The following is an 8466-nucleotide window of genomic DNA, read 5'->3' as shown; positions in this document are numbered from 1 at the left end:
AGGGGAGACATGAGAGCAGTTTTCAGGTATCTAAAAGGGTGTGATAAGGAGGAGGGAGAAAATTTGGTCTTCTTGGCCTCTGAGGATAGAACAAGAGGCAATGGGCTTAAACTGCAGCAAGGGAGGTTTAGGTTGGACATTAGGAAAAAGTTCTTAACTGTGTCAGGGTGGTCAAACACTGGAATAAATTGCCAAGGGAGGTTGTGGAATCTCCATCACTGGAGATATTTAAGAACAGGTTAGATAGCTGTCTATCAGGGATGGTTTAGACAGTACTTGGTCCTGCCATTGGGGCAGGGGTGTAGTGAGCCGATGTGGCCTCCCACTGACTCAGAGGCAGACGAGGTCGCACGGAGGCCCTGGTGGGTGGGCCCGGAGCCAGAACACCAGTGGCACACCCCATCAGAGGGCAGGGCCTAGAGCCAGAAGGGCCAAGGGCAGAGCTTGGGACCCATTAAAGGCTGGGCCTCCAGGTGGGGAGGGAGCGCCTTCGCGGGCTCCTGGACGCCAGGGGCAGAGAGCCCACCGCCGCCCAGGAGGAGCAAGGACCCAGCGGCCCAGACCAGCCAGGACAGCTGCGGATCCGGATGCCCCAGGGGACCTACCCGGACTTCCCAGATCTGCCAGGACCCTCACGCCGGGGGAGGACCCCCTCCTTGGAGGAAACCCCAGGACCAGACAGACAGGTGGGGGCTAGCAACCACGATGCCCCAGAAGCGGCCTGCCCCAGAGTTCCAGCAGACCCCTGCAGCCCCCAGGCCCAGGATCACCTCGGTCCCACTGTGCTACCGCTGCTGGACTAACCCAACGATGTGGAGATGACCAACTGGTCAGAGCCCCCAAAGGTGGACGATTTGGAGGGGGCTGACCCCTCAGAACCCCCTGACCAGATGGACTGGGACCTTCCCCCAATGGAGGTGGAGGTAGGAAGTGGACCGGGGAACGCTGCACCAGAACCCATGGCGGCGTGTTGCGACCTGGATCCCCACCGCCGGGGTCGTGTGTAAGCGACCCGCAGGGCCCCGGGCCAGGTCGCAGTGGTGTGGGAGGGCCAGAGACCACCTACCCCCTCCCCGACGGGGTAAGCCCTCGCTGGGCTTGTTCCTCAACCCTTGTGCTGCTGCCCCACCCTGAACTGAGGGCTGGGCTTGTTCCCCAAACCTTGTGCTGTTGCCCCGCCCTGAACTAAGGGCTGGGCTTCCCAGGACAGTGGCTGTGACTGCGGTCCCACCCAGAGCTAAAGGCCCACCCCGGACTGTTTGACTGGCCGCGGCCCTGCCCCAGCCTTTAAGGCGGGGCCCTCCAGCTGCAGGTTGGCCGATTGCCTACTCTTAAAGGGGACAAAGCCCTGGGACGGCTAGACCCAGGGCAAGCGGTAGGGCCCTGCGCCACTCAGAGGGGCACGGCCTTTTCCCATAATACAAGAACTAGGGGACACCAAATGAAATTGATGGGTAGTAGGTTCAAAACTAACAAAAGGAAATTTTTCTTCACACAGCGCACAGTCAACCTGTGGAACTCCTTGCCAGAGGAGGCTGTGAAGGCCAGGACTCTGTTAGGGTTTAAAAAAGAGCTCGATAAATTTTTGCAGATTAGGTCCATAAATGGCTATTAGCCAGGGATAAAGTATGGTGCCCTAGCCTTCAGAACAAGGTCAGGAGATGGATGGCAGGAGATAAATCACTTGATCATTGTCTTCTGTTCTCCTTCTCTGGGGCACCTGGCATTGGCCACTGTCGGCAGACGGGATACTGGGCTGGATGGACCTTTCGTCTGACCCAGTATGGCCATTCTTATGTTCTTATGGCCATAGCACCGGGCGCTTACAAGGGGGCTGGACTCGATGGCCTCTCGAGGTCCCTTCCAGTCCTAGTGTTCTATGATTCTATGAAATGGTGCCGTAGTTTTCAAAAGTTTAGGTAGTGCTGATTGAAGGTGACCTTAGTTCTTAAAACTTGGCTGCCTTGCAAGTTCCTCCCGGCTACAGTGGTTAAATAGCTGCTTGCAGGGCTGGTCTTTGCAGAAAAAGGTGAACTCTACACCACCAAATTCATACGTGTGTATCTCGGTTCCCAGGCATGTATTTCCCTGTCACTTCTCTCTCGCCAGCCTTGCCTACCCAGGAGAAATTTCCTAGCACAGCTATTGCAAAATAACTCTTCCCTGAAGCTATATGGGGATAGTTGGGTTGTTTTGTTGTAACTCCCCGTGCACACAGTGTTCTGGAATGAAGGTGATTGCATTTTAGCATAATTAGTTTACATCCAAAGAGCAGCAGTTGATTCTGGTTTAAAGTCACTTCTATTCGCAATTGTCTTCTCCTCATTCCCTGGGTTATTCTAACCCCATGAGTTAATCAGTGAACTCCTTCAGTGCAGGAGTCTGAGCATTATTATTTCTTCCCTGGGGTACTTCTAGCTGGGCTAGAAGTGCCTTGCAGACAGGTGAAGCAGATGCAGCCCCTGCGCCAAAGCAAGGATTCGTGTTATCCGTACTGAGGCTCGTGACTTGTGGCTCTGTCAGATGTTGGCTGTTGCTCTTCAAGATTCTTTCCCAGAGCACTGTGAACAGCTGATCTGTGGTGCTCCTAGAGAGTGGAGCTCCTGCTGCTCCCCCTCCCACTGGGAGTGGGGCAAATTAACTGACCGTAGGAAGAGAGACAGAGCAAGCTCCGGGAGTTAGACTTCTTCTCCTTGCTGGCCCTGGCACAAGCACTGAGGGACAAAAGCTGTTGTGATAGCATTGCTGCATGACAAGGGTGAAAATAGCACATTTCTTACAGGCACTGCCCCATTGCAACCGTGCCCTTAATGGGGGCTTAGGGCAGGGGGTTGTGATGTGACAGTACCTGTGAGTAATTTAGATGTGGGGTGGAGTGTGGGGGGGAAGGTCTGAGATGTGTAGGATTCAAGGCAGAGGGTAGGGCCCTGGAGGGGGTGCAGATCAGGGTGGGAGGGCAGGAGTCAGGGCAAGGGATGGATGTGTTTATGAGGGCTCAGGGCAGGGCAGGGATGTGGGGGGATGTAGGTGTCAAGACAGGAGGTTTGGGTCTGTGGGGGGAGTTCAGGGCTGAGAGTGCAGCCACTGCTCTGCGTGGGCTGCCGGCTCCCTGGGGCTGGGTGGTGTGGCAAGGATCACATTGCCCAGCCTTTGAGCACAGGGACTGGCTGGGGAAGTGAGGACCAGGCTGCTCAGCTCCCCACCCACTGGGCTTGCAGCCTGAGGGTGCTGTGGCTACGCTGACTGAAGCTGTAGGTGCTGGCTCAGGCCCAGTGGAGCTAGGACCTCACCCTTCCCTCCATCCTGGCCATCCAGCACTGGGCCTGGGGGCTTATGGGGGGGTGTGGTTTGGGCTGCTGTGGAGGGAAGGAGCCAGAAGGGGAGGGGGCAGGCCGTCCATGCTCAGCACCAGTACAGAAACTTTACCCCTGTATGGTGGCTGGCAGAATCCGGAGCCCCACCACCAGTCAGCCGTGCTGTTATGGGGACCCCACACCAGAGCGCACCATCTCCCCGCTGCATGGAGAGGTAAAGGTGTGGACGAAGGGACCAAAAGTAAGAGCATGGTGCGTTCCCCGCAACCAATGGAGTCTTCTGTAACTACAAGCACTGGGCCCCCCTGTTAAAAACGAGTTAGAACTCTTTGAACAATCACACATGTTCCTCTTGTGTGCCCTGCTGGCGGCACGAAACTACACGTGGCGAAAGCAAGTCTGAAGACGAGTATGGACCCTTTAGAGGACTGTGGACACGTGATTATTCCTCTGTGCAGGTAAACGTGGAGGTAAATGCATCTGCTTCATAGGTGGCAGTTCCACTGCCCTGTTCCAAAAATCTGACCGCCCGGCAATTAGATGCAGGCAACCAATAAGTTAACTAATTTAGGTTTTGTCGCACTGAGAATTTATTTGAAAAGGGTGGAGTGTTTGGTTACATTTATAGTTGTGTATTTAAGATGATTGTGTGTGTGTGTGTTTTGGAGGTGGGGGTAGCACAGGGCATACAGCAGTCACGGGAGGCTCTTTTGGTTAGTGGTGGTCGCAAATGTGCCCCTCAAGTGACACTGAAAGAGACACATACACACCTGTCTATATCTACCCCATCTACACCTGCACAAATAAACTCACCCCACTGTATTTCATTTGATTGAGTGAACGTGGACCATTTGTGGGTATTGTCTGGGCTGATCGGCCCCTGGCTCCAAGACACCTGTGGCATCCAGGTGATCCTTTAATAAAGCCAAGGAGGAAATTAGTCATGCCCAGGATGTCAAGGACATGCCTTAGCTTGTCACTGGGGGAAGCCAGGAGATTGCAGGTATTGCTAATGCTTTACATGATGAGCTGGTAGAAAAAAGAAAAGAAAAGAAAGGCCAAGGCAGGTTTTGTGGGGAAGGAGCAGAAATGGGAATACAGACTAGGGAGCTACTGGCCTTAAGCATCTCTGGTCAGATCTGTAGCTGATGCAGCAGCTCAAAGTGTAATGGAGCTGCCTTGGTTTGTACCAGCTGAGGGTCTGGCACTCTGGGTCTACACTTGAAAAGCCCAGGTGGGTGTTGGCAAAGAGCTTCAAAGGGAATGGCCCCTGTTGCTCCCACACCTCTACTTGCTGGTGTGTGCCTCCACTCTGCCCACTAATTAAAAGCCAAAGTCAATTAGCTCTCACTTCTCTATAAACAGTCGAGAGGAAGGGGAGCTGATTTTGACGTTGATCTGTAGTTCCAGGCCTGGAGTGTTTCTCCACCTTGCAAAGGGCTATGTGCAGAAGGATATTTCCATCCCCTTGCTGCAGAGTTCCTGGGGAAAGAAAATCTGGCACTGGGAGCCAGTGTGCCTGTAACATGGCAATGGGTGCTGATGAGTGGCTGCCCCCTTGGATGTGATCTTGGGGAATTAGGAACCCTTCCAGAACCTGGCCCTGGGGCTGGCTGGGAGTCTCTTGTTTTACCTTGGACATGCCCCTTTCCTGCCCACCCCTAGTGGGTTCCTTCGCCCACCGGTGGGTTTTGTATTAAATGCAGCAGCACCACATGCTGCAGGAGCTGACGCTTCACCAGCTGCGCCTTCCTGGCTTGCGTCCCACCCACTTGCCTTGCTCCCACATGCGATGGGACAGCGCTGCACGGGCTTCGTGCATGCTGGGTGCCAAGCTCTGGTAAACATCTGGCTGCAAGCGATGCAGTGGGAGCTGTGGGAACAGCTGGCCTTGAGCTCTTATAGCATTGTACCCTTTGTGTGCAAACTGGGCCCTTGCACCCTTCAGAAAGCCCAAATCCCCCTTGCCAATGGTACCTTTGGTCCCTCCTCAAAAGGATGGTTCAGCCCGCAGGAGGTGATACTGTCGTGTTTGCCAGAGGAGCGGCTGCAGTTGCCATGGCAGTGAACTGTATAGCTCTGAGCCCAATGCTGTGAATGAGGGAGGAGACGGCAGGTGGATGCGCTGCACTGGACAGAGCAAGGCCCAACAACAAAGAACATCTTGGATGAGCACAGGGAAGGGTCTCTGCTCCACTGCGAGGAACAAAACTTGCATGTGAGGCTGAATGAATGATACATAGCTCCAGCAGGAGTGGCTTCCCCATCTGTCATCCCAGCCGGAAAACACACAGCGACTCATTGTGTTTCAAGGTTATGTTTCTGGAGCAGAAGAAATATATGGCTGCATCCCCGCCTCAGGGAGACTCGGGGTCTAATAGCTCCTTGGAGATGGGAAGCAGAGAAGCGAGACATCCTGCATTAACTCACCCTTCCCTTGTTCTCTTCAACAGCCTTGGTCATATATCCTGGGAAGGGCGTGGGGCCTTGGGTCACACTCAAGCTCTGGAACAGAAGCTTCTATTAGCTACCCAAGCAGAGAGAAGAGTCCACCTGATTTTCTACCTCAGTAAATCTCTGGTTCAGGTCCAGACCTGGTTTAGCTACTTTAAATCTGTGGCGTTCCACTTTTCCAGGCTACTGTATCCTCTCCAGAGTCTAGTTTGTCTTGTCCCCAATTTGCACCGTGCTTAAAAACGACTTGCCAACAATATCAGACCTAAAAAGATAAAAATGTCACAGCAACCAGTTACTGAATAGACGCTGCCTCATTTTACCGTATGATTGTAAAATCAATTGGAATAGAGATATTATACTTGCATTCGGTGTGTAGTCCATAGAGTAGTATAAGCCAGTCATTGTCTGCAGGAAACTTTCATTTGTACTGACTTTGCTGGGGTTGTGTTGATGTGCCCCAGTGCAAGATCTCTGCGTACCCATGGGGATGTGCCTCACTCTCGCTGAGAACCTCTGCGAGTGTATCAAGATGTGGTTTGACTCCTTCATGCCAGCATGTTGGTCACATGTTGCTTTTTCTCATCAAACCAGGGCAGTTGTGTGTGTATTTTAAAAATGTGCTGTTGTTCCCTTTCCCACCCCCCTGCCCCAAGCTATCTGGCTGTCAAGTACTCCCAGGGATCACATCCATACATGCTCCTGGGAGGTCCTCCACTCCCTTAGGAACATAGATGATGTTGCATTGCAAACCCCATGTTAGGGACTGTCTGCTGTACGTTACAATGGGGCTCTCTAGGTGCTAGGGTAGAAATCCTCAACACGTCTAGAAAATATAGTGCCTGATCCTGCACTGTGTATGTTAATAGAAGTTGTATCATTACCTCAGATAGGAGAAGGGCTGGCCCCAATGTGGCAAGAAAAAATTAAAGCTACCATGTTAGCCCAGGCCAGGTGTACACTAGGAGTGCTTCACCAGGCTAGCATCACCTGCCTGCTGTACTGGAGCACTGCTCTTATTATGGACACAGCTTGCCTGCAAAACTCCCCGTTGATCGTATCGATTGTTTGAAGTCTTCAAATCACAAGCTACAGACATTCATAAACAGACTCCTGAGGTACATCTTTCACGTCCAATGGTGAGACTTGGTCACAGATGAGAAGCTTTGGAACAGAGCAAGGCAAGAACCACTTGGTATGTGAATCCAGAGAAGCAAGTGGAGGTGGCTCAGCCATCAGAAAACCAGCGTCCAGTGTAGTCTGTCAAGCTCTCAAATGGAACTCACAAGGAAAACACAAAAGAAGACGACCTTGGCCAACCTGGAGAAGATCTACTGAGACTGAAGGACAACTGAGGTATTCCTGGAGTCAGCCAGAAATTTTGTTTTGCGACAGAGTGGCATGGAGGAGACTTGTAGATGGCCTGTGCTCCACTCACAGTACAAGAGTTTAAGTCAGCCAAGTCAAGTCACACGCCACCGCCACACGCACGTCAAAAGCAATTTAGCTTGTGGGAGCGGCGAGCCCTTGGACATGTGGAGAGCTAAAGTGATGATTATGGCAGGATGTGCCTGACACCGGAGCCCAAGGATTTGCCTTGAAGCCTTGTGTCTATGTGGGTGAGGAACTAGATTCGAGATCTTGCAGCACTTGGCCAATCTCAGCCCTTTTGTTTATTATACTACCCACAGGAGGTTAATGAACTGCCTGCTGGCATCAACATCAGTGGCGAGGGGCTTGTTACTGCAAATCCCAGGACAGGTGAATCATGCCAGAGAAAAAGCCATCCAGGGAGGGGGGTTGGACAGACTGGTTCAGCGCAGATTCAAGAGGCCCATCGAATTGCAAGTAATGAGGCAGCTGGAACTGTCTGAGCAGCTGTCCCTTTGGTCCAAGCAGTGACCTGAAACTGGCAGGGTTGGAAGGACAGGTCCGGGAAGGCCCCCGGAGAAGAAGGGCAGCGCCAGGAAAGCTGGCGTGTGGGCAGGCTGCTGTTCTGATTTCTCAGCAGTGCTTTTGTGCTGAACTAAACTGCCCTCGGAAGGCTGGCTGCTGGCTGACCTTGCAGTTGGCGTTTGCGAGGGAGTAAGCCACAGATGCTGGGCTCAGGTCTCCCCTGCTGGGTTTTACCCTGAACCTGGCGGGGTGACTGCAAGCCTAATGCCCTGATCGGCAAGGAAAAGGCGGCAGGTTGCCTCCCCCAGAGAGGAGATAACTGGAGACTTCCCTAGAGCAGACCTCCAAGGGGGCAAAGTTTTGGTCCCCTCCAGAATTGTAACAAAGCGATCCCAGCAAAAGCACCGGTTGGCTGGGAGAACTGTGACCACGCTGACCTGTCAGATGGGGATCAAAGACCCCACCTGACATAGCTCTAGTGCCATGGTTCCCAGCCTGGGCTCTGTGAGGCTATTGCAGGGGACATAGGGGGAAAAAGAAATAAAAATGATCATAGAAAATAGAATTGGCTTTGATTGGGGTCTGCAAATGGTTTGGGGGGCATTTAGGGGGCTGTGAATGGGGGGTGATTGGGGCCTGTGAATGGGTCAGGGGGTGACTGGGGGGCTGTGAATGGTTTGGGGGGCAGCTGGTGGTCTGCACTAGTGAAACCGTTGGGAGCCACTGTCCTAGTGTCACAAGGGCTGCATGTGGAACACTGTAGCAGAGCCGGCTTGCACTGATTTATTATCCGGAGAGTTAA

Source organism: Carettochelys insculpta, chromosome 21 (genome assembly GCF_033958435.1).
Source record: "Carettochelys insculpta isolate YL-2023 chromosome 21, ASM3395843v1, whole genome shotgun sequence".
Taxonomy (NCBI): Eukaryota; Metazoa; Chordata; order Testudines; family Carettochelyidae; genus Carettochelys; species Carettochelys insculpta.
This window is presented reverse-complemented; position numbering follows the sequence as displayed.